The sequence below is a fragment of the Suricata suricatta genome, chromosome 14 (genome assembly GCF_006229205.1).
Source record: "Suricata suricatta isolate VVHF042 chromosome 14, meerkat_22Aug2017_6uvM2_HiC, whole genome shotgun sequence".
Classification (NCBI taxonomy): Eukaryota; Metazoa; Chordata; class Mammalia; order Carnivora; family Herpestidae; genus Suricata; species Suricata suricatta.
This window is the reverse complement of record NC_043713.1, coordinates 44,298,825-44,323,445: the sequence shown is the minus strand read 5'-3', so window position 1 is coordinate 44,323,445 and position 24,621 is coordinate 44,298,825. Positions and strand designations below refer to the sequence as shown.

Genomic DNA, 24,621 nt, shown 5'->3' with positions numbered 1-24,621 from the left:
AGACTCAAATTCACGGGCACCGACAGAAGTTCTCAATTGGCAGGCAGGAAGGGAAGATCACAAGAGGATGGAACCTCATTGGCATGGGCTGATGCTTCATCCAAATGCACAATTTCTTCTGTGAAAGCATGGTAGGCAGAATTCTAAGAATAACCTTCACCCTGATACAATCACCTCCCTTTTGAGGAATCTGTGAAAGTGAGGAGATATCACTCCCTTGATGATGCGATGTTATCAAATATGGCAAAGGGGAGAGTGTCTGGGTGGGCCTAGCAAAGGGAAGAGTGTCTGGGTGGGCCTGACCTAATCACATGAGACCTTTAAAAGTAGTTTTCTCAGGGCTCCTAGATGGCTCAGTTGGTTGAGCATCCAACTTAGGTTCAGGTCATGATCTCACAGTTTGGGAGTTCAAGCTCCACTTCGGGATCTATGCTAACAGCTCTAGGCCTGGACCCTGTTTTGGATTCGTGTCTCCCTCTTTCTCTCTGCCCCTCCCCTGCTCATGCTCTGCCTCTCTCTTCCAAAAATAAACATTTTAAAAAATTTAATAAAAGCCGTTTTCTCTGGCTGGTAGCAGATGAGGAAGGGAGAGATCTGAAGCCCAGGAGTGATTGCTGGCTTTACATATGGAAGGGGCCACATGCCAAGGAATGTAAGTGTCCTGTAGGGGCTGAGATTCACTCTCATGCAACAGAAAGAAAGTGAAGCCCTCCACTTTATGGCCACACAGATCTGAATCTGAAGAGACCCCTCCCCACAGCCTCCAGATGAGAGGCCCACAGGGTAACACCTTAGACTTCAGCCTTGTGAGGCCCTGAGTAGAGAGAATCCAGTCGAACCTGTTTGTACTTGTTATTTTGAAAACTATGCGGTAATAAATGGATGTGTTTTAAGCTGCAAAATTGTGATTATTTGCTTGGCAGTCTTACGCACTAATGCTTGTATCCCCCAAAAACTCATATGTGGAAACCTTAATCCCCAATGTGGCTGTATTTGGAGTATGAGAATAATTAAGGTTAAATGTAGGCATAAAGGTAGCGCCCTGATTCAAGATTAGTGTCCTTATAGGGCACCTCAGTGGTTCAGTTAGTTAAGTGACCAACTTCAGCTCAGGTCATGATCTCATGTTCGTGGGTTTGAGCCCCACGTCGGGCTCTGTGCTGACAGCTCAGAGCCTGGAGCCTGCTTCGGATTCTGTGTCTCCCTCTCTCTCTCTCTGCTCTCCCCTGCTCGCAAGAATAAACTCTCTCTCAAGAATAAACATTAAAAAATTAAAAAAGAAAAGAATAATGTCCTCACAAGATAAGCACCAGAGATCAACGGTGCTCCTCCACTCCTTCCTCCAGCCTTCCCTGTCCCTCGCCCGCCCTCTCCCCTCTCTCTCCCTATACATATACGTACACACACACACATATCACAGATACTCTTTCCAGGTTGAGGAAGTCATCTTCCATTCCTTCCTTCCAAACAAATTGTTGAATGTTTCTATCATGGAAATGTGTCAAATTATTTTTTTTGCATCTAATAATAGAACAATGTGGGTTTTTTCCTTTATTCTATTTATATACTGCATTACATCTTCCTTTCCCAGAATTGATCCTACGTGGTCATTGTATATAATCCTTTATTTTATATTGCTGAATTTGGGTTACTAGTATTTTAAGATTTTGCTGTGCCTCTATTTGTAAGGATGCAGGTCTGAATCAAACTGACTCCATGACAGGCTTCAAGTTTCCCCACCAGGGACCACCCTAGTAACACCCAATCAGAAGCAGCCAGCTAAAATGCTTAACATTCCAAAGGGCAGACCTAAAGATAGAAGCTATAGATAATCACTTATTGCTTAAGGCTAGTTACACCCTACATGAGGGTCCTGGGTCCACTCTTTAATTGGTTAATACTCTGAATATTGCGATTGGGTCCCTCCAAAGGAACACTCTGGACAATGTGTATGGTTAAAGTTACTGACAATGATGTTAGGCGATAATGATTGGATCACTGTACCTGTGTCACAATTTCCTGTAACTCCCCCTTCCCAAACCCATAAAGGCCCTGCCCTGCCTTTGTTCAGGGCTCTCAGCACAGATCCACTGCCGTGGTAAAGTCTGTGAGCCCAAGCTTAGGCCCGGTGAGCTTAAGCCTGTAATAAAGCCCTTTGCTTTTGCATGTGTGACTCGGTCTCCTGGCTGCCTCTGGTTTTTGGAGCTGATATTGAAATCTGGGCATAACATATTCAATATAGATACTGGTCTATAGTGTTTTCTTTTTATGTTTGTCTTTTCTATCAGGGTATACTACTCAGAAATTCAGGGGAAATTTTTGCCATAGTTGTATTTGCCATAATTCATTACTTGTCATAGCTATATTTGGATTATCTTTTTTTTTTCCTCAGATCACTTTCAGTAGTGTATGTCTTTCCAGGAATATATACATTTCACCTAAATTACCTAATTTATTGGCATACAGTTGTTCATAGTATTCCTTTATAATCCTTTCAAAGTTCTATCTTTCATTCCAGATTTAATAATTTGAGCCTTCTCTCTTTTTCTTGGTCACTCTAGCTAGAGCTTTGCCAATTTTTGTCCATCTTTTCAAAGAACCTTTTAGTTTTACTGATAATCTTTTTTCCTTTTTTTAAGCTTATATTATTTGTTTTGAGAGAAAGTGAGCATGCAAGCAGGGGAGGAGCAGAGAGAGGGAGAGAGAGAGAATCCCAAGCAGGCTCTGTGTTTTCAGTGCAGAGCCTGATGGGGGGCTCGAACTCACATGAGATTGAGCTCCACGTCACACTCAACATGGGGCTCAGAGTCTGCTTGGGATTCTCTCTTCCTCTCTCTCTACCCCTGCCTTGCTTGTGCATGCACACAGACACACTCTCTTTCTCTCAAAATAAAGAAATAAACTTAAAAAACTATTCCATGTGCACTTGAGAACAATGTGCATCCTGCTGTTGTTGGGTAGATGGCTGCTAGGAGCAGTTGGCTTACAGTGTTATTCAAGGCTTCCATTTCATTACTGATCTTCTGCTTGTTGTCCTGCCCACCACTGAAAGTGTGGAGCTGAAGACACCAACTATTATTGTTGAACTGTCAATTCTCTCTTCAGTGTTGTCAGTTTTTGCTTTACCTACTTTGGGGTGCACACGCACGCGCACGTGTGTGTGTGTGTGTGTGTGTGTGTGTGTGTATAAACATACATACAAATATGTGTGTATACTTTTTTAATGTTTATTTTTGAAAGACAGAAACAGTGCAAGTGGGGGATGGGGGCAGAGAGAAATTGTGTCTCCCTCTCTCTGAGCAGTCAGCTCAGAGCCCAACTTGGGACTGGAATTCACAAGCTATGAGATCATGATCTGAGCCGAAGCTAGATGCTCAACCGACTGAGCCCCCCAGGTGCCTTGTGTGCTTACTTTTTGACAAGACCTTGTCATCACCCCTTCTACTACTTCTTTTAGTATCATCTCCTTTACTCCTTTAAACATATTTATGTTGATTTAAAGCCTTTGCCAAGTCCAACATCTGGGTCCTCTCAAAGGCTATTTCTGTTGCCTGCTCTTTTTCCTGCATACAAATCACATTGTCCTGTTTCTTTGCATGTTTCAGGATTTTTTTGTTGAAAGCTGGACATTTTGGACAACAAACTGTAGCAACTCTGCATATTGATTTCCCACCATCGCCTCTCTGGGTCTGTCTTGCTTTTATTGCTGTTTATTTGTTTAGTGGCCTATTCCTGTGAAGGAATCGGCTGTCCCCACAGTGCACAGTCTCTAATGTCACTTCTCAGAAGGCACATTGTTAGAGACACAGTCATCCTGAAGTGACAGTTGTTTTCTGAGGACTCTCCCTGACTGTGTCATTTCTTGGTCTCTTTTTTAGCTTCCTGTGTGTGTCTCTATTTCGATCACACTCAGCTATTAGCCTCCGCATATTGCTAGCTGGGGTCTGTATTGTTCTCAACCATGCCTTTTGTCATAAATTGTTCCACAACCCGATCCAGTTAAACCAGACCTCTTTGCAGAGACGGCCTTGGAGGCCAGTCTTTGAAGACTGTTCCAGTCCCATAAGAGCTCTTTTTAGCTGTCTTTTCCTCTAAATCTTTCAGTTATGTGTCCTTCAGGTTAGCTTGTTGCTGCCGTGAAGTTATTCACCCCCTCACGATTGCTTACTACCAAACTTCCCATTGGTTTTGGGAGCACCCTTACATTTGAACTTGGCCACATTCTCTTCCAAATAAAACCAATGCCCTTAGGAAGAGCTGTGGGCTGTTTTACAGCCTGCCTGTCTGGCAAAACTGTGCCCCTGCTCTGGAGATGAAGGGAGGGACAAGATGTTTCTGACATCCCTGTTCTGTGAGTAGGACACAGGAAGAGAACAGTGGCCCTGGTTTTCTTGATTTGCCTCTCTCCTGACCTAGAACCCAGACCTTATGAATGAAGGCTCTGGTATTCTACACCTGCCTGGGGTAGAGCTCCTTCGACCTGAAGCTAGGGGTAAGCAAGGAGAAATGTTGACAGCTTGCTCCTCCAAGGAAGAAACTGTAGCCCTAGGCTGAGAATGGGGGGGTTGGGGGAGGGGTTGAAAGCCATGTATGGCCACACCCACTCGGTAGAGTTTCTATCACACAGAGCTGTGAGGGTAGGGATGGCCTGTGGCTCAAATGTCACAGACTCCTTCTTATGGAGATTTAGCAGATTTCCTTAAGTGAATATTTCCACATTTGCTATAGGCCCATAGGACGATTTCCAGAAACTTTAAATGGTTGTTTTTAACTTTTCTTGAGTTAGAGTTGGGGAACTGAGACTGGTGGAGCCCCTCAAACTGCCACTTTGGAAGTGCTCCTTCTGTATTTCTTTAACAGAAATCTGTCTATGGCCAAGAGACCCTTAGAGGAGAAACCTTGCCAAACCAGGAAACTGAAAGAGAGACCTAAGGTTGGGGAAGCCACCAGGACTGACGAGCAGAGCTGGGAAGACCACCCTCTGCTCACCAAGCCATACGCCCTTGGGGCTTTGTCAACCCAGTAGAAGTAGTACATTTTCCGTACAGGAAATGTGCCCAGGCAGAAGGACATCTTTTTCTAAATCACACAGAGGCACCAATGTACTCGCACAGCCCCAGAAGCTAGAGAGACTTCAGCTGACGGGTTATGTAGGATGAGTCAACCATCCAGAGCAGCAGTTCCCAATTTTGACTGTTCGTTAGGATCACTTAGGGAGCTGTTGAAAAATACCAATGCGAGGGGCCCACCTGGACCAATTAAATCGAACTCTCTTAGGATGGAGCCCAGCCATCAGTATTTGTGATAGCCCTTCAGGGTGTTCTAATGTACAATCAAGATTGAGAAGCACTGATCTAGAGCCTGGAGCCAGGGGAATGGGATTCTTTGTGCCCAAACACCTCAAGAGGATGTAAATGGATGATGGGGGTCCAGGGCTGGAAGCTCTAAAATGGTCTGAGTAAATAGTGAGCAAAATTGGCAACGTCAGTCAAATTATGGGACATAATTCCTGTCCTGACAGAAATGGCTTAAGTTGTCCTCAAATAATAAAAAGAGACCGTGACACTGTGAAGATAGTTTCCACACTCCCACCTATCAGTCCTAATTGATAGTTTGTTCAAGCCAGGCCACTTATGTTTCCTGTGTCATAACGGCGTCTACAATGGCAGGCTTTGCCCATTCCTTTGGTCACACTCCACCCCACACTATTCTTGGCATGACAGGAGCAGACGCTGCCCTTACAGAGGCATTAATTCCCAAAGGCCAGAGAACACAGCACCTTCATCTCAAGGATAGGCTGCTGTGCTTTAACAAAAGGGACTCTACTTGGTTTCCAGAATGTTCTTCCAGAAAAAATGCTCAGTGCTACATAAAAATAAATCTCTAAAAAAACAACGGGTGATGAGAGAATTTATGAACTGCTGGGATAGTCCAGGTCATCTGTGGGCCCTCCTTCTCTCGGACGGCCAGGCTTAGGGAGTCCTCTCTGTGCTCCACAGATGTTTTGCTCCCTCCCTTCCTTCTTTCAAAGACTCAGGACTCACCCAGGAAGAACCTTAGGACAGTAAAATCGGAAAGCTTTCGGAGGAGATCTTCTAAACAGGGAAGGGCATAGACACGGCTCATGTGACCCATTCTGCCTTCCTTTCGTGCCACAAATACCAGGGATTGAATCACTGCATCTCTCTGAGTCTTGTCCTGAAATTCGGGAATTAATACCTCCCTGGCTTACTGGATTAAATCATCTCAATGATGCACCCCCAAGTCTGCACGGCATCTATCAGGCACTGCTCTCGCTCCCCACCTCAACATGCACGCATGCGTGCTACCTGGCTAGGTCTAATGAAAAGTATGCTCTTCCAATGTGCCTGTATCATTTCACAGGTCCTGGTGTATCTCAGGCCCATTCAGAGACACACGCCAGAAGCCACGGTGTGGGAAGAGGCTGACTGTGCAGACTTTGCTTGTACCTTACAGGGAAAAGTGCTGGATTCCTGGGCCTGGCGATGAAGCACCTTGGAAAGAATGATTTAAAAAGATATTTCTCTCAGTGGCCTTAGTCGGGCCCCTCTTTTATCTTTCAGTGCCTGACACAGAAGGAAGTGCCCCCAGGAATTCTAAAGCCACCAGGAGACCCGCACAGATCTCGACAGCTTTCCCCTCTCGTCCCCTGCCTTACCCCCTGCGTTTTTCCATCTCCCTAGCCCTCCTGTTTTCTCCATTTTTTTAAAACTTCTTTATATTTATTCTAGCAGTAGCCTGCCATGCAATAAAAGAATGGGGGAAATCTCATTAAAATTATATCAAAAAGAAAAAGATGGAGGAGAGCTTGAGATTCCTGCAATCTACACACAATAACCTAATCAACCAGAACACACAGGTTAAATGGAGTCCACCCTATGGTGAGCCCGGATGATTAAACCCCCTCCCAGGGAATTGCTACCTTCAGGATACCTGGTGCGGAGCCATATTAAAATGCAGCCATGAAAATACCTCACATTTTAGAGCACTTTTAACCTTCCCACTCACTTTCACAACTATTTATCTTCCTGACTTCAGCTCGAGGGCCCCGGGGAGGCAAGAAAAGCTATCGCTATTATCCCGTTTTGATAGTTAAGGTAACGGAGGCAGCGAGGTTTCTCCAGGGTCACCTGGTTAGCCAGGCTAAGTCTTGGCTCAAATGGACCCAGGTCAGAAAGACAGCAGATGAGTGACCTAAAAATTGTACTGGCACCTTCCTCTCCCTCAGCTTCTTGTTTTAATTTGACACAAGCCTGGGTAAGCGAGAGGACAGAGTGTTTGCTCAAAACTGAAAGCCAGGGTCCTTAAATCCGTCTTTGCAGGGAAACATGGGGGCAGCAGGAAAATCAGAAATCTTTGCGAGTGGGACCAGGGTCCCTACAGTGAATAAAGAAACGTCTTCCTAAATCTGCACTGATCTCCGTCAAAGTTAATTCCTACTAGTTTGGGTCAGGGCGTATTTTCTCAATCAAAGAATATTAAAAGTAGAATGGGGGAGGGGGAGGGGAGAGAAGTGGGGAGGTTTGGGAAAAAGAAATTTAGCACTAAAAAGAGGCCCCAGATTCAAAAGGGTTGGAAATCACCACTTCAGACTATTTCTTTGCTGACCCTCCACTCAGAATTCACCAGTTCTGATTTCCATTCCTTCAGGGGCCTGATCTCTGCTTGAAAGTGATAGTAAGCTAATATGATAATATAATACTTATTAATAATTTAATGCTTACCCTTCCTAGGTAATATATGTGCATTTTAAAATGGGCCTTTTTTGACAACACGCTTTAATCCATAGCAAACTTTCGGAGCCACCGGTCCTTAGCTCTGACCTCTCACCTGAATTCCAGACCTGTAAATTCTCAGCTTACTAAACATCTCCACTTGAATCTCCCAGAGGCATCAAAACTCAGTATGTCCAAAATTGATCCTGCACTTCTATTCTTTTCTCAGTCAGTGACAAGAGCAACCGCCCATTTATCAAAGCCAGAGACCGGGGCGCTCTCCCAGGCTCCCTACTACTCAGCCCCAGCCAGGAACTGGGGGGGTCCCCGTAACTCCACATTTCCCAAACGCTGTTCCAGGCATGTCCTGTCCAAGAGGGAGCATAAGTTCCCTGATCAAGTAAGTCTAGAAAACACTAAGTCAGACAAAACTAAACCCTTATTATAGAACTTAACAGAGTTTCTAATATACCCCCTTGCATTCCACATATCCAAAGGGAAAATACACCCCCATGTTTCCCAAACTCATTTGCCCGGGGAACCCTTGCAAAACCTTTGCAGGGTAGCTTGCAGAATCTATGTACTGTAGAACATGCTTTGAGAAACGGTGTAAGATGAGATATATTTGAAATGTGCTTTATTATCACAATGGCTCATGTGATGTAGATGAGTCACGTTATATCGGCATACGGTTAAAACAAAACAGAACAAAACAAAACAAAACAGCCCGAAAGGCACTACATGATTTGAAAGCCAGAAATGTGAAAGAAAATACGTCTCTCCAAATATTTATTGGGACATCGTAGTGAAAACATGACTGGTATTTTAAGGGCACTTTATGAAATATGTTTATGCATTAGGACAGGAGAGTGTTTGGGGGCGCCTGGGTGGCTCAGCTAATTTGTGTCCAAATTCAGCCCAGGTCATGATCTCACAGTTCACGGGTTGGAGCCCCGCATCAGGCTCTGTGCTGACAGCTCGGAGCCTGCTTCAGATTCTGTGTGTCTCTCTCTGCCCCTCCCCTGCTCACAGTCTGTCTGTCTCTCTCTCTCAAAATGAATAAACATACTTAAAAAAAAAAGAACAGGAGAATGTTCAGAAGGATAGATGCCCAACAAATGGCCCGCGGCAGTCACCGCTGGGACGTGCAGTTACAGGGGGAGAAGAGAGGCTGGAGGGGCTCCTTCCCCTGCCTGCATCGCTGGACTTTGTTACAGCAAGCATACGTTACTTTTGTAATTTGTTTTCCTGAAAAATCAATACAGAAAATAAATAAATAAACAAAATGCCTGGTACACTAAGTGCTATTTTTAAAAATCAATCTGAAAGAATAAAAATGCAAGAAGAGCCAAGACATTCCTTAAAAAGTAGAATAATATGTGAGAAGTTGTCTTACCGATTATTATAATGTCCTTAAAGTTGTGGTCATTTTAAAAATGAGACGGTGGCATGGGTGTAGAAGCAGGCAGATGACTGAAATCGCATGTAAATGCTGCGCATAGACTCGAGAAGGTACAAAAAGGTGGTACAGAATTAAGGTGGCATTTCAAAGCAGTGGAACAAGAAAAAACCAGTAAATTTTATTAAAGCAATTAGGTTAGCTATTTCCCAAATAAATAGGCTTGCATTCGTAACTTATTTTCATACCAAAATAAATTCCAGATGGATCAAAGATTCATTTAAAAAAATTTTTTTAATGTTTTATTTTTATTTTTGAGAGAGAGACAGCGCGAGCAGGGGGAGGGTCAGAGAGAGAGGGAGACACAGAATCTGAAGACAGGTTCCAGGCTCTCAGCTAGCTGTCAGCACAGAGCCTGACATGGGGCTTGAACCCACAAACGTGAGATCATGACCTGACCCCAAGCCGGACATTCAACTGACTGAGCCACCCAGGCACCCCCAGATGGATCAAAGATTTAAATGTTATGCATGAAGTTGTGAGAATAACAGAAGAAAATATGTATGACATTTTTATTATTTTGGTTTGAAGGAAGTTTCTTTATACTCTTTTTTTAACCAGAAATGATAAAATACAAAGATTTTATTTACAATCAAAAGATCATATGTCTGACAACAGAAAAATTCTCTAAAGCAATGGTCATCGCAAGGTTAAAATACAAACAATATGCAGAAGAAAATGTTCCCAACATATGGGACAGAGAGCTAACATTTTAATGTATAAAGCCCCCTTGGAAATCACTGAGAAAAAAGCTAGCTACCGGTTGATCCCAAAAGTGATAAGCCCCAATTTCTGAAACTTAACCTTAATCAAAATTAAAATTAAAATCAGAGGTCACAAGCTTTAATAATAAGGATACTGAGAGAAACTTGAGAAAACAAATCACTGAGCAAGACTTGAACATTATTATAAAGATAAGGAAGAAACTGCAGGATATTCAAAACTCAGATACTTCTATTTAAAACTCAGGTGCTTATATTTAAAACTCAGATACTTATATGTAAAACTCAGGTACTTTTATTTAAAACTTAGGTAAAGATAAGGAAGAAACTGTAGGATATTTAAAACTCAAAGAAATTAAGAATATACATACTAACCAGGTTGGAGTGAAAGTTCTTTCTTATGATCTTTATACTTAATCAGTGTCTGGTCATTATAAAATTGAACCCTGGGTGGGTCGTTTGCAAAAAGGTCTCCTATCAGGTTCTAGTCCATAAATATTTTATTGTTACATAACCTTTCATCTTGAGATAAGATATGCTTATTTGCTTGTTACAGGAAACTTTATTCATTGTTCATTTGTTACATGAAAATGAACTTAAATTAATCCAACAATGTAATATTTAACCCAGTGAGTTTTACTTTACTGACATTATTAAATATAGGTAGTCCTATATTTAAATAGCAAATAGCAAAAAAAGAAAGAAAGAAAGAAAGAAAGAAAGAAAGAAAGAAAGAAAGAAAGAAAGAAAGAAAGAAAAGGAAAGGAAAGGAAAGGAAAAGAAAAAAGGGAGGAAAGGAGGGAGAGTGAGAAGAAGGAAAAGAAAAAAAAAGGAAAATTTGTTCTAATTTTCCTGCAGTGAAAAACCACCTCCTTTTCTCCCTTCATAAATTACAATTACAATGCAAGTAAAAAAGAATGGTAATTACAGCCAAAACAATGCATTTCAATTTTGTCCTCAACGCGCTTTAATGGGAAAATTGGCAAAGAACATTGTTATGGGTCAGGATTTCTCTTGGTGGAAAGCTACTAAAAGACCCAACGTCGTCTAAGCAATAAATACATTTAATTACTTCATATGATAAGTGATAGGAAATTCTAGAGATTGTTTCAGTCTCTCACTGGTGTCAACGCGTTAAGTCGCTATCTCTAGGATTCTCTTGCAAAAATCACTTCCTCAAAAAGAAAATCCAAAGCATCTAGGAAGCTTCATCAGCTGGGACGCCCCCTAAAGGCTGAATCCTGTCTCCTGGAGCCGTCAGTGCTCACCTGCAGTCATGCCTGTCACACTGACCTGTTCTTAGTTTCCAAGACCGTCTTCCTGATGAGGCGGTGAGGGGGCTCCCATCTGATTTCCGGCATCAAAGAAGTGCCTGGTGCTCGTGGAGGTCCCTCAGTCACTGCTCTTTGCGTGAAAGAATATAGAGACATACTCCTCAGCAAGCAGAAAGAGGGGAAGCCCATGCATCTGCAGCATCCCCTAGGCGCTGCTTAGAACCTTGCAAATAAACGGGATAAAACAAAAGGGACTATTCCATTTAACAGTAAGGGAACTCCAAGGGTCTGAAGCCAAAGGCACTGGGATCATTCAGAACATCAACCCGCAGCCCACGCACCAGGACACCAGAAAGTGTCCACAGAGACACTGGCATTGCCACATTGGGTCCAGTTCAAACCCTGAAAAATTGAAGCCAGTGTTCCCCGCTTCTCACATCCAAGACAACGGGTAAAACATTTGGGGCATCCTTCGTTCTTTTCCTGTGGGTCTCCCAAGTCACCCTCTCCTTGCAAAATTAGGCTTTCTCTTTTTTACTCCTCTTTTGTCCTTGCTACCAGCTCTGGGGAGTCCTTTACTGACCCTCTTGGAGGAAATTCTCCTCTAACTTAATCAGCAGCATTACCTCTGTCATGGAATCCTTGGGAGAGCCTGGCTCAGGACAGTGTGAGCATAGATTGAGGCTTTGGAAACACAAAAACCAGAGACCAAAGTCAATGGCAGATGTGGAGGGACTGCCAGTGTGAGACGGAGAAGGAAACATTGGCACAAAATTATTTTCTCACCAGATTTGTTGTGCTAGTGTAATGTTTGCATTCCTGAAAAGAAAACTTTTTCTTCTCGCAAGTGCCCTTCGCACACTGTATCTCATTCTGTGCCAAACTGAGTGTATTGGAATAGTAATTCTCTCAAGCAAAATGTCCCATGGCAATGCAGGTGCTAGCTTCCCCCAAGTTCCAGGAGCCCCTTTTTAGAGCAAACTTCCTGCCTCACTTATCTGGGTGTCACCTAATCTAGGAGACCGTCGGCTTCTCCCTTCAGCATTTTGAGTCCCATCCACCAGAAGGAGTCGGTCAGGGAACAAGCAAGACGATTTTATGTCAAGGTAAGCCTCCCTGGGCCTCCTTCCCGTCCGCGTTTGGCTTCAGGATGGTGGATCCTCTGGGTGGCGAGTTTCCAGCCCAATCTGCAACCTTCCTCCTGGGCTGTGGCTGGGTGGTGCCCAGTGTAAGAGGTGAAGTAATTCTCGCCTGATTCCCGGGTCTCCGAAGTCAAGAAGCCAAGAGTCAAGATAAGAATCTGTCTCGCCCTTCCCAAGACCTCCTCAATCCTGAGGTCTGTCATTGCTGGTTCTCTACAGCCTACCAGGAAAAGGTCAGGTTTTTTTTTCCTACAAGAAAATGAAAAAGAGAGGGATCTGTGTTTCCCCATCTTCGTGGAAGTCCCTTTAAAACACTGCCCTTCTGAGTCAGCATTCTGCAGACTTCCTCCGGAGTCCTTTCTACTTCATGGCACATCCCTCCCGGCTGCCAGGCCCCAGGCAGCAAGACGTGCGCTTCTGTGTGTGTTGTGTGTAGGGCCGGCTCTGGAGAAGGAAGATTCTTCCTCCTTCCCCCTGAGCCTGAGAAGCAGCCCTTGGGGTTTCTTACCAGCTGTCCCCACCCGCCCTGTCAGAACTGGGCTAGAATCATAAACTCACTTCACCCTCCCTTTTTAGTAGAGTCTCCTGAGAAGATGTACTTGAATTTTTTCTGCAGCTCCAAATAAAGCTCCCTCCTTCTGCTTTCTACCCAGAGCAGCCCTTACTTTCCTTCTGCCCCCTACCTTTTCTGGGTCTGACCCTGGGGCGTGAAGCTGCTTGTCTCTCGCAAACTTGGCTTCTTCACAGTCCACCTGGATCTCCAAACTCCATGGTTACTTCTGTGCCCACCAGTTCCCTACCTGGGTCATGGCCTTTGTCTCAAAATGGTTGCCCTCGAGCTTGAGGGATTATAATCAGTCTCCCACGAACTCCCTTGGGAAGCTTAGAAATCCTACATTGGGCCCCAGTCAAGGCAGGTACAAATTGTGGCTTAAGACTCGTCATCTTCATAAAACCCTTATTTTTATATTAACTCAGTTAATTTCTATATCGATACCACATTCTTCCGGGCTGGTAGAAATTCAGCCCCACTCAATATGGAAACCACCCTCTCCTCAGGGTTGTGCTTAAATTCTAAGGAGATCTCAGACAGTGCAAATGCATTGAGTCCTCATAGGAAGCGTTTGTTCTTTACTCCTTTGTGGCCCCTTGGGCCCTTGGCTCTCTCCACAGCTGCCCTGCTGCTGGGGCACAGGAACCCTTTGCTCTTTTAGGTGTCATCTTGTGGCTCAGGAATCTCTGCAAAGCTGTGCATAGTCTCTGAGGACCAACAGTCTTGACCCTCCCCCGTGTCACCCGGAAGCAGGGCACTGAGCATTCACTCCAGCACCCACCAACATATCTGCTTCCCTCCCTTCCCCGACCCTCCCTTCCACTCCCCAGTGCAAAGAAATCTTCCCCTACTTCAAGAGAAAGCCCACCTTCCTCAAACCCTGTTTTCTCCAACTCTACCTATACCCCAAATCTCCTCGATTATTCCCAGGGCTTAAGTTTTAGAAACCAAAGACACTGTCTCTCTTTGACACCTGGTCACATCCCTCCCTTGAGGCAATGACCCTACGGGAAGTACTTGATTGGGTGGGGCAGTAGAGGGAAACAGGAGAATCATAACAGGAGAGAAAGAAAAAGAAAAACATCAGTTAATATTTGTAAATACCATCACATTTTCATCTGCTATTACCTGATGTGGAACTGTCTTGTTCGTAAATCTCAGAAGACATTAGTGACAGAAAGATGCCTTCCCTGCAGGCTATTTTCCTATGTTCTCAGATCGTGAGCCTTGCTCTCTGCTTATCACCATCCGGGAAGTATGTTTCACACTATCACCGATAAGCCCGGACCCGTCTTTATAGCGCTATCTCTGTCTCCATTATTCCGCACAGGCATTCTTCTGCCCACGGCTCCTGAACTACTTCACATTTCATTAGGTGCTTCATCAGGAAGGGAAGAAAGAAGTGGGGGAGCTCAAAAGGACTACCTTCATTTGCTGACTTCTTTGTTTTGCACCGAAAAGCATCTCTGCATCTCAGATGGGGTGTTCAAGCACAGCCAAGAGAAACCCCTCCTGTAAATTCCGATTCCACTCCATTTCCTGGTATACACGGTTGAATGAGCTGTTTAAGTGGGGTTGTTATGAAATGAAACGAATTTGAATTTGCATTACATATTCCTTCAATTATTTATGGGTTGGGGTAACCCATATCAGTGACTTTTCCCCTCTACCCTCCTGAATCATCAAGAGAAAGCAGAAAGAAAAGTAACTCAGCACTTTTTGCAAGGCCTGATGGTGATTACTGCTTACTGTGCTGAACAGACCTTCATTAAGGGCTCGCACCCTGGGCTTCTGCCTGCAGCCTTTCAGACCTTCCAAGATCTTTAGGTCTAGGGCCGCCACTCTACGGAGCTAGAGAAGACCAAGCGTGACTTGTGAGACCATACCAGGCATCAGGTGCTCTACCCTCCTGCAATCCTCAATACTAACGTCGCTGCTTCCAGACAAAATCTTAATTATTCACTATAGGAGTGATTTGGCGGGTGTGCACGAGCGTGCTTGGGGCACGGCCCTGTACAGGTCACCAGGAGAACGTATGTTTGCGGCCAGCATGCCGCAGGGAGTCTTCCCCTAGTTTCCTCCCATTAGCAGCTTAGCCAACTGTCACCTGGGAAGGATTAGAGACTCCGGCCCTTCACCGTTTTGTAAGTAACTTCAGGACTATCCTCCGATTACTCCTATTGGGGATAGGGTGGGGCTGACTATCCATTTGTTCAGCCAGAGACTGAATTCACCCATTATTCATGCACAGACTCCCAAGAATGTACAAAACAGGCCCTTAGTTTAGAAAATGAACAGAATGTCTCCTCAGTTAAACCTAGGAGGCTGAGCACAAACAGATCGAGGCATTTATCTCCTCTTCCTCTTTCCAGGGCTGGAACTAGCCATCACATCCATATTCTTAAGCCAGTCCTCTCCTGATTTAGTTCATTTCCATATCACTTGTTTCCATCAAAGTCTATGGCTGTCATTTGGTGATTTTCTTAATTGTTTTTTTTTTTTAATAAAGAAGGGCTATATGAGAAAAGTGAATTGATATACCATTAAAAACATATACAAATTTGTAAAGAACTGATATGGCAATGAAAAGTAGATTACAGAATAAAAGCCTAGAGGAAATTGTTTTTAAAAAATCAGCTGAGTAAATTTTAAATTCGATTGGCTTTATTTAACAATTCATGGATTGGGCAGCATTGCATCAAGTAGGTAGAAAGGAGCTCTGAGGAGCTATACAGAATGGAAGGCTTTGATAGTCAGAAGGGAGTGGGACAAAGAAGTTACACTAGCAAAAAGCAGATTGGCTGTGGCAAGGTCACCTTCCTTTAGGGCACAGAGTATAGGAGGGTTGGAGGGTCTATCAGATACCTTACCTCGCTAGTGCTGATCAGGCAGCTCCTGATTGACTGGTTAAAGATTCCATTCCTGGGAGAGGTTAAACTGTAATTAAGCATCAATTGTTGGTTTCGTAACATGGGGCTTAGCATAAGTGACTCCATTTTGGATCTGCTGTCTTATTTTTAACAAAATGAACATAAACACAATTAAAGGGCAGCATTTGGAAGTCCTTTAATTGCATGGTAATTGGGAGTCAAAGCAGAATCTATTTAGAATCCACAAGGCCTATTAGGAGTCCAGAGAACCAATAGCAAGTCAACCAAAATTAGGAAAAGAAATCAGACTTTAATTGTAAACAGAAGACTAATCATTAGCTGTTCCCTTTCCCTAGAGTGAGTCATGGATAGTTGCCTGACATTTTACATTTTACTTTAAGTAAAAAAAAAAAAATTACACAAGTGGCCTACTCATTAGCAGGTTTTTCTGTATTCGTGGCATCAGAAATCTAGCAAAAGTCCAAGATTAAAAAACATCTGCCCAATTCTTCCAGGATCGCTTACTCTCCAAATTGTCCTGTATCTACTCCAGGTCCACAAGCCCCACTTTGCCTATGTGCTTGATAGCTCACCTTTGGCTTTATGCCAAGTCACCACCTGACATGAAGATCAATTACATGTGCATTGAAAATAAAGTTAACCGACCCTTAGAAATGTGTCTCACTGCTAAGCAGCAAAGAGAATTCTGTTCAGTAGCTGCCACGTTCATGTGATGGACGTAAATAACGTCAGCAGAAGCCACAATAACACACGTATCAATTCGGGATCAGATGGTCCTGACTGGTTAACATCTCTTAACAACCATGCTTATGACATAGTAGTCAAATATGATTCTTTAACCCTTAAATTAATCTGGCCATAATACCTCTGACTGTGTTAGGGTTCCAATATCCTAACACATTAGAGTGACTGTTGTTAGATTAAAAATTAAATGATCACATACATGCTTGAAATAGCAGGTTATGTTGAGAATTACCAACTGCTAATATATGGAAAACCAACCCAATATCCTAACCTTATTTGGTTTAACTTTTATATCCTGAAATTCCTTTGACAGACATATATACTGATCTGTACTGTGTAGGTTCTAGGGACATTTCTGTGGTTAAAGGGGAAAAAAACACAAAATAGATCTACTTTTTAATTTTAGCTTTAATTTTATTTAATTTAAATTTATTTATTGTGAGGTTTGGGCAAAAGTTTGTACCCCAAGAGCTTCATGTTACACAGTCTTAAAGAGACTGCATTAAGTTTTCCACCCATCAGTAAGCACCAGGTAGGTATAAAGGACTGTGATAAGCAGTAGAGAGCCTATTAAAATGTATAAAAGTGGCATCGGACTCATATAATAAAACAAAGCCACTGGAGCTCAAAGGAGGAGAGAAGGCTTCCAGAGAAAGGATCAGGAAAGACTTCATGGAGGAGACACGGAACAAGATCTAGGCAGAGAAGAGCGAGAAGACTCCCCCGTAGCAGACACTCCATTCATTCACTTATGACTTGTGAAAAATGTCACGGATGAAGACGAGGGCAGATACACTCAAGAGAGCCACCATGACTACCAGCAGACTGGCTAAATCGGCACTGTTCAGGACTGCAGGAGAGATCTGGCTCTTGGAGTATGGTGGATGGCTCCTGAAGTCCCCGGAGGCCAGCCTGAGGAGTCTGGTTTCACTTCAGGGCAAGAGGAAGCCATTAGATGTTTACAACCAAGATAGGGCATCAACGGCAGGTTTAACTTGAGAGAAACTGGAGTCAAAGAAATAAGGCAGAGGCTGCAGGGGATGTTTCTGGACATCACAACACACTAGAGCTAGTGTTATTGGCTTGGAAGGCATGCAGAGATGGCGTTCAAAGCCACAGATTTGCAAGAGATGATCTAGAGGGGAAGATCATGTAGACTAGAGCAACAAGGGCAAAGAAACCACACTGGAGAATACAAAATCGAAGCCAATGACAGTGGTCAGGAACAGGAGAATTGGGGGATGGGGAGTCTCAGGCGCCCAGAAAGCAGAGTTTCAGGAAACAAGAAGTGAACAGCATGGCTTTGCTACAGAGAGGTCGCATAGGACAAAAACAGAAAGTGAGTAATTAGGAGTACTTAAATGCCCAAATGCAAGTGGTTTGGTAGTTTTGTCGGGGCAGAAGCCACAATGTTGTGGATTTTAAAGAATGAGTGTAAGAGGGAAAGAGACAAAAGCCAGACAGCACACCTTTTCTAGAAAGAGGTCTATTAACCAGCTCCAGTGAGGGACAGCAGTGTCCTGGCCAAAGACAGAATTATTTAAAATAGGAGAGATCTGTGAACATTGATTTGTTTTAGGGAGGGAGCCAGAGGAAGGGAAAAATTAAAGATACAGGGGGAAAAAAATAAATGAATTGATACAGTAAAAAGGTATAATCTAGGAAGTACTTCATAAGAAGTAATAAGTAGAGGAAAAAAATGCCATGGTTTTCCAGCCCCCTAAAACCCACCACCGCAGAGTCACGCACAACATCAACATGTTAAGCAAAAAAAAAAAAAAAAAAGGATGAAGGAAACAAAAATAGTAAATTCCAATCCAGTCAAGAAAACAAGACATGAAACACAGTTTCCCAGCATGTCATGATGAGCCTCACCCAGAGTGACCTGAAGAACAATCTAGAATGATGTTTGCATGCACACCGATTACCTCTACTGCCAAAGCACTGGAGATATTCCTGATGATAAACGGAGTTCTGAGATGCGCATTAGCCTCCGTTTTCAGACTGGCCCTTGTAGGCGCCCCTGGAAAATGAGGAGGGGTTTCCCGCCATGGGTTTGTGGAAGTTACAGGAAGCATGAGGAAGGGTGTATATATATTTAAAAAAGCAATAAAGGATAGGCTGCCTCAGTTCATCTCCCCTTGGCCAAACTGATATAATTCTTGATGGCATTTTAATTAATTAAGTAAAGCAGAATTAGAATGAGCAAGTAAAACGTGGTACGCGATGCAAATGACTTCCAGTAAATTCCTCAAAAAGTGCCCTCAAATATTTCACTGAGAGAGATGCAGATCTCTCAAATGAAGAAAGTTTGCTGTTGAATTTCTAGGGTGAATGCTTTCAGGAGAGCCTTCCTCCCTAGAAAATCTCCAGTCGCCACGACTTTCCAAAGGGCATCTCCCCACAGACCACTGAGCAAGGTTATGTCGTAAAAGACTCAGGCTGAGGAGGTCTACAGAGAGAGCTGCAGCCTCTCCAAATTATCACAGGGCCTCTTGGCTTGGCCTATTAGAAGGTTAATCCTAATTCCTCTAAATGAACCAGATTTGAAAATAGGTGTTTAGGAACAGAAGCAGCCCCAATGCCACGGCTCACAAAGCAGCCGGGCAAGTAGCATGTTCAGCCCACCGTTCAATGATAATAGGTTTACCAAGCGAAATAAATGCTAAACTGGGGACAGGGGAGAGCATTTTACCCTATTTGACCTCTAAGGAAAGTCACCCAGGGTGTCCTGAGGGGAGCAGAGCACGTAGGAGGGAAATGCTAGCATGCCCCCTATCCGGGTTGATGATCCCTTGTTACAGAACTGAAACAGAAGCAAGAAAGTGTTGCCAATTACTTTTACCAGTCTTTTACTTGTTTTTATTTTACCCACTGAAGTGAGTCAGTGTTTGTCTCCTGCTTGGTCTCCACTGTTTCCACACAGGGCCATGCGGTGGGCAGTGTCAGCTCCTGGAGCTCTCCCCCAGCCCATGTTCCAGAGCCCCCGCCCCCCATCCCCACAGGCCGCAGATACACAAGGACACACCCAGAAATCCTGACAGCTCTTCTCAATGAGAGGCTAAGCAGGAAGGATGTGGGTGGAATAAATCATAATTTGGGAGGTCTAAAGTTCCACATTGCGTTGCATTGTTTGTTTTGCCAACCTCCAAATTCTGCTTTTAAAACATGCTTAAGTCAATCTGTCTATGAAAAAAGAAAATTATATGGATTATTAATTCTGTTTATGCCTTTTTGCATAAAGATCATTGGGTTTTCAGACCACTGGTTCTGCACACGCATACCCACATCACATTTTAGCAGCCTGCATGCACTCCTCCGCAAATGTTAATGTCTCTTTGTTAATGGGAATTCCTGTAGTGGGTGTGTATACATACATGTGCTATATACAGGTTTTGAGCTGTTTTTGCCCTCCTGATTCCCATCATTTTCCAAAATAATATTTTCCCTACTTGCAAATGGATTATGTGTTTATTATAGAAAATTTAGAAAGGAAAGGAAAGCACAAAGAAGAAAATAAAAATCATTCATAAGCCCCAACCCTGCGATAAACACTCATCATTTTGGTGCATATACATCTAATCTGGTATTCTATGCCTAAATACACTTTTTGCCTCCAAAATAGCATTACACTATATACAGCTTTTTTATGAACAGCTTTTTTCACTTAATATGTCACACACATTTTCTATACCATTAAATATCCTTCCAAGCATAATTTTCTGAAGTTATATAATATGCCACACAATGCATATACCTAATATTATCCAACCATCTCCTATTGTTGGGTATTTAAGTTGTTGCCAACATTTTGGTATCATTAGCCAAATTACGTTGAACATCCTTTTATCCTTGCTTAAATCCAGAATTATTTCCTTTGGGAAAAATCTTATAAATTGAGTTGCTGAGTCATTGGGATTGGGCAATTATTGAGGCTTTCTCTATATGGTAAAATTGCTTTTCAGAAAGATTATACCAATTTACCTTCCTACCAGTGGTATTTCAAAGGACATCTTTCCCCCATTTTCCAACACCAGGCTTCCCGTTGTTTTGATATTCCGTCTTTTTGGAATAGAACTTGTTCCAAGCCTTGTTTTCAAGGCAGGAACTGAACGGCATGATTAGAGTTAAATATGTTCCTACGATGTCTTTTATAAACCTGTCAGGCAAAACTGGCCATCAACACTTAAATCTGATCACTGAACACTATTCTAATGTGGTTCCCACATCCTCACTTTCTATGGCTAATCTGTTCTTTTTCATCCACATAAAATGTTTCTGATCAGATAGCTAAATGCTCTTAAGTAAAAATAAAGGCAATTTCAAACAGTTGGGGATAGAGATTCCAAATATGGTTCTATAAAATGTAATGAGGTTTTGAATTGTAAAACTCTCAGTCGAGGGGCGAGTTCTCGGCAATGACTGTGATGCTAACAGGAAGACCTAAAGGGTAAACAGCTCCGCTCCCTGAACGGATCTCTGAGGGACGAAAGCTGGGTAAAAGCTAGCAGGAGTGACCAGAACAATATCAGAGTAAACGGACTGTACCGATTCCAAGAGATAAGATTGATGAAATCCAGTGTAGCGCTAATATGTCCCACCCACATAGTTATATAAATAGGATTGTGGAAGAAAGCTTATGGAAATGTGCACCCTAAAAAAAAAGGAATAAAGAAAAAATAATACACAGTCTGTGTCAGGCCATGGCAGTGGGCTTGCTTTATGTAATGAACCGACATCTCCCCAAAGAATTATCCTGAAACTGGATCTGAGCCTGGTAGGGTAATATAAAATGGAATGTACTGCAAATAATTTGTTTTAACTAGCAATCCTAGTACATATTAAGTTATGATCTACATCCAATTTCTCGTTTAAAACGGTTTGGAGCTCAATAATTAGTATGAAAGGTAACTTCCAGAAACATCTGACAGGAAAACCCATTATTTCTGCTTGAGCCTGCCACCTGGCCTCCATGTCCACCAAAGTAGTAAATGAGTCCCAGAATGCTTAGGAAAAGCTGACACACTGAACTAATCTTTAATTTATTGATTTGCTACCTCACTGAAAAAAAAGGAGTATATCAATAAATGGCATTAGTTACGAAGTTAAGGTCTAAGAAGAAATGGTGAGGGTTTGCTGGAATACAGTGAGTGCATCAAGGTTTGTAGAAAATAAAATCAGGAGCTTCTGGGAGAAAGTTGATGTCTGGTGAGGACACAAGAGCATCAAACAATATAAACTTTTAAGATCACAGACTTGAAGATCTATTTTATAATGCCCTTCTTTTTATTCTGCCTTCCTATCTATACAAAATAAAAAACCAAAAGCAATAAACTGGAAATTTTCAGATAAACTACTCTAAAAACGGTAAGTGGAATGAATAATTTAGAATTCTAGAATCCAGCAAAATATGACTTTGTAAGTTCTGACTTTATGCTTAATTATAATGATCAATTAAGGAAATCTCTGTATGAAAATTAAAAATAGGGAATCCTAAAATGATAAAACTAAAAAGGAAAGTAAAAGAGAAAAGGCAATGATGTAAAATTAAAATAATCCTTAATTCTGAAGATGAAAATGGTCCCTGAACATATTTAAATTACTTCTTGCTCTTGCAGGCTCATATTAGTCTTTCAGAAGAAGAAATTGTAAAAGTTTTCCTTTATACCAAGAGAAAATGTCATTGAAACACATTTTCTGAGTGTCTGTGGTATGACATATTAATAATTTGGAAATGTGCAAAGTGATTTCTTCTTAATAAACATGGGAAGCTCATTTAATCGAGAAGGTTTGATTAGTGAAGAGCAGACTGAACCATGATGCAATTCCCCAATACAATTATTAAAATTTTTGTAAATTTTCTTCTAACATTTTTTGTTTGAACTAATGTTTATTAAGTAGTTGTTATCACAGGGTGCCTAAAATTGTGTGTCCTTTTTCCATTTAATAGTACATCGGAAGCATTTTTTAAAGTTTATTTGAGAGACAGAGAGAGCACTGAAGGTGAAGAGAGGGACGAGAGACAGAATCACAACTAAGCTCTGAACCATCAGTGCAGAGCCCAATGCGGGGCTCCAATTCATGAACGGGGAGATCATGACCTGGGCCAAAATCGAAGAGTCGAATGCTTAACTGACTGAGCCACGCAGGCGCCCCTCTCAGAAGCAATTTAATACGACGGGACGACAGCTACTGAATAGTAGCCCCAGGGTATCATGATTTTTTATTTTATTTTTTAATTTATTGTTATTTTTCATTTTCATCTGAGTTATACTGATGTATCACTACACTAGGAAAACCACTGTGATGAACATCCTAATGCATAAGGTTTTCACTGCCTATGTTGATTGATTGCAAAAATGCCAGCAGGTCCCGTTTCAGTGTCCCTGCCCTCTTGCCGTGTAACTGTGAGTGTCCACTCTGACTCCAACGTCAGCCATGAGACTTGCTTGGCAAGCAGGAGATTAGCAACCTTGAGGTAAGCACATGCTTGCATGTTAGAGCCTGCTCCCTGCTCTCCTGGGAATCAGATCTCCGTATCAACAGGCCCAGGCTAGTGTGTCAGGTTGACAGACACACGACCCAGCTGCTCCCATTCTTTCTGCCAACCTGCCAACTACCAGACACGTGAGCAGAGCCATCCTGGATCACCCCAGCCACCTCATCAACTGAACACGGAGATTTGAGCAAACACCTTGTTGAAATCAGCAGAGTGGGTCCAGACAAGAAGAAATGCTAGTGATCCACAGACTCCTGAGCCAAATAAATGGTTATTATTTCAAGCTACTTCATTTTGGAGTGGTTCATTATATAGCAAAAACCTACTAATGCAGACTTTTTGGGCATTTTTTAAGTTTATTTAGTTTGAGAGAGAGAATGTAAGTGGGAGAGGGAGAGAGAAAGAGAGAGAGAGAGAATCCCAAGCTGACAGCATGGAGCCACACTCAGAGCTGGCTCACACACCGCAAGATCACGACCTGAGCCGAAATCAAGAGTAAGACACTTAACCGACTGAGCCACCTAAGTGTCCCTTTTTCTCTACTTCTTTGTGTCACTTTCTCAGAAATGAATTAACAATGTCAAAGGACAAGCACAGTGACTATTCACTGACTGATAAGCTGTCTACCTTCTCAACATTCAACAGCCCCAAGAAATGAAGTTACATAATTAGCCATTCTGTGACGATTATCTGAATGGTTCCTATCTATGGTCTTCAAAGACTCTTCTTCAGTGAACCAGAACGTGACATTTAAGAAGTCATTGTGCCAAAGAAGAACCCTTTGCTGGAATTTCCTTAAGACCCACAATTTGAACCTCTGATTCCAATAAAGGGACATGGGTCCCAGGTCCCGTGAGTAATGTGCAGTTTCCTGTCCTTGGGCATCCTTACTCTCAGGTTTGATGAGATCCACTTCATGACGGAAGAGCCATCGGTCTCTTACTTTCTTTCACTGATTCACTCAAAACAGAAGTATTTAAAGTTTATTAGCCAACCAATCAGGTGTTGGGAGGCAGCAAGAAAATGGTTCCTACCTTCCAGATACTTAGTATTCTAGAGAAGAGAAATGTCTAACCACACAGATCCTGGCAGTAATCTCTGGACTTTCTATTAAAATATATCCTGAAGCACACTGTTTACAGTCACCTAGCTCCTACCTTGACCCTAACTTCATTTCTCTTGACTTCGGTAGTAAAGTAAAATGATTTAGACCAAAAATAATTTTTGCATTAAGTACATGTTGAAATGATAAAATCATGGAAATGCTGAATTAAGTGAACTATATTATTAAAATTAATGTCACCTGTATCTATTTAGTTTTTTATGTTATCTAAAAAATGTAATGCATGGCTCACATCTGTGGCTTCCGTCATACTTCTGTTGGACAATGTTGCCCTAGATACTTTCAGAGCCCAAAGTGAAAAGGATGCTGATTTAAACTGAGCAGTAACGAAATTAATTGAATGAACTTAACTATCTGGATAGAGGGAACGACTCACATCAAATACCAGGATTGGGTCAAAATATGGATATGCAGTTCTCCACGTGACACAGAAACTTGGAAGATTAGCTAAGCCTTGGGTTAGTAACACAGAATCATC

General features: G+C 42.5%; 1 long non-coding RNA gene across 1 annotated transcript; it reads right to left on the bottom strand.

Moving 5' to 3' along the window:
• Positions 1–11,983: 11,983 nt before the first annotated feature.
• On the bottom strand, positions 11,984–15,825 carry LOC115278437. Its single transcript, XR_003902890.1, has 3 exons — positions 15,757–15,825; positions 14,312–14,447; positions 11,984–12,582 (listed from the first exon to the last, which is right to left on the bottom strand). It is a non-coding gene; the product is annotated as an uncharacterized LOC115278437 (long non-coding RNA).
• Between the last annotated feature and the right edge of the window lie 8,796 nt (positions 15,826–24,621).